The sequence below is a fragment of the Empidonax traillii genome, unplaced genomic scaffold, assembly GCF_003031625.1.
Source record: "Empidonax traillii isolate 1590-97213 ecotype Southwest subspecies unplaced genomic scaffold, ASM303162v1 scaffold6736:size5733, whole genome shotgun sequence".
In the NCBI taxonomy this organism is placed as follows: Eukaryota; Metazoa; Chordata; class Aves; order Passeriformes; family Tyrannidae; genus Empidonax; species Empidonax traillii.
The window spans coordinates 1-1932 of NW_020961929.1; the positions used below are offsets into that span (position 1 = coordinate 1).

The following is a 1932-nucleotide window of genomic DNA, read 5'->3' on the forward strand; positions in this document are numbered from 1 at the left end:
CGAGGCAGTGGGGAGGCTGCTGTGGGGCTGTGGGGAGGCGTGAGGGCTGCTGAGGCTGGGGCAGAGCGTGCTGGGAGAGAGGGGCCAGGGGGGCGGTGTGGCAGGAGCAGGAGGGGGTTGTCAGGGGCTGCAGGCTCACCTTGTTGGCGGCACAGAAGGCAGGAGAAGGCGTCAGGAGAAGCGTGGGAGGGAGAGAGGCACTGGGCCGGCTTTTATGCTGCTCCCGCAGGGGCGGCACAGCCTTGGCCCAGCACTGTCAGCTGGTGGCAGCTTGGAGGGGTTGGTTTGTGGGAGGCTTGGGTTGTTGGAGGTGTGTCAGGGAGGGCTGAATAAACAGCCAGAGCCCAGGAGAGGTGTGATATCATGAGGGAGGTGATTTGGTGGCCCTGGTGTGCTGTGGTTTGTGGGTGCTTTGTGCTGACTGGGCCCCCTCTTGTTGTGTGGGACTGGATGTCCCTCAGTGCTTGTGTTGCCCCCAGGAATGCTGAGGGAGCCATTTGATGTGCTGGGGAGGCCACTGTCCATCAGCTTGGAAAGGTCATAGTCCTTCTGAGCCTTTCTTGGGTCTTGAAAGAGAACTCATCCCCTCGAATCATGATTTAGATCAGGAGAGAGGACCTGGAAGAATTGAGGCTGCTCAGGTTGAATTCAGGCTGCTCAGGTTCCATTCCTGTGGTCCGTTTGGATTTCTGAAGTTTTCACACAACAAGGTACTTGGTCATTTAAACTTTATTTCTTGACCTCCTGAAGAAATGCAATAACCAAACCCCCAACAGGGCTCGATCTCTTTGTGCCCAGGCTGGGCTGTGACCCCAATTCCCTTATTCCCCATTCAAGCCATGAGGTTTCATAACACATCACCTGTAAGTTGTACATGTGAGGAACAAACTATAATTACTGGTGATTGGTCAGTGTGCTCCTCTCTCCTCTTCTGTCCTGCTGCAGACATTCCTTTGTGGCATTCTGTGATTCCATGTCCTACCCTTGAGGCCGTGTCCATCTGCCCTTGGCGGCAGCTTTTGAGATTCAGTTGTAACTGGGAGGATTTGCATGGCAAGTGCATTTCTGGGAGCTTTGGAGACATGAGCAAAGCTTTGGTGGCCGAGGTGTCATCAGGGAGGTGAGCTCATGCCACTCGTGTGCTGTGGTTTGTGGCTCTGTTGTGCAGAGTGAAGCCTCTGCTGTGCTCCTGGATGTCCATCAGTCGTTGTGCTGCACCCAGGAATGCTGAGGGAGCCATTAATGTCCTGGGGTGGCCACTCTCCACCAGCTTGCCAAGGTCATAGTCCATTGGAGCACTCCTTGGGTTATGAAAGAGAGCTCATCCCCTTGAATCATGTCTGAGATGAAGAGAGAGGACCTGGAAAACCTGTGGCTTATTCAGGTTTCATTCCTATGGTGCATTTGGATTTCTGAAATTTTCGTCACAAGGAACTCGGTCTCTTAAACTTTATTTCTTGACCTCCTGAAGAAATGCAATAACCACACCCCCAGTGGGGATCGATCCCTTTGTGCACAGGATGGGCTGTGACCCCAATTCCATTTTTCCGCATTCAAACCGTGAGGTTTCATAGGATATAACCCATAGGTTGTAACATCCTGTACCTGTGAGTAAAATATTGTAATTACTGATGATTGGTCAGTGGGCTCCTCTCTCCTCCTGTGTCACAGTGCAGACATTCTTTTGTGGAATTCTGTGATTCCATGTCCTGCCCTTGAGGCCGTGTCCATCTGACCTTGGTGGCAGCTTTGGAGATTGAGTTGGAATTGGGAGGATTTGCATGGAAGATCCGTGTCAGGGAAACCAGAAGAAACAACCCAAGCCTGGGAAAATTGGGGTGTCCTCAGTGAGTCGATGCCTTGGCACTGCTGTAGTTGTGTTGGTGGGTGTGTTGTGAGGAGGGGCCCCAAACCATCCCAGCCCTGTCAGGC

General features: G+C 52.7%; 1 long non-coding RNA gene across 1 annotated transcript; it reads left to right on the forward strand.

Moving 5' to 3' along the window:
* The first annotated feature begins 608 nt into the window (after positions 1-608).
* LOC114073507 lies at positions 609-1475 on the forward strand. Its single transcript, XR_003574343.1, has 2 exons — positions 609-661; positions 1385-1475. It is a non-coding gene; the product is annotated as an uncharacterized LOC114073507 (long non-coding RNA).
* The last annotated feature ends 457 nt before the right edge of the window (positions 1476-1932 follow it).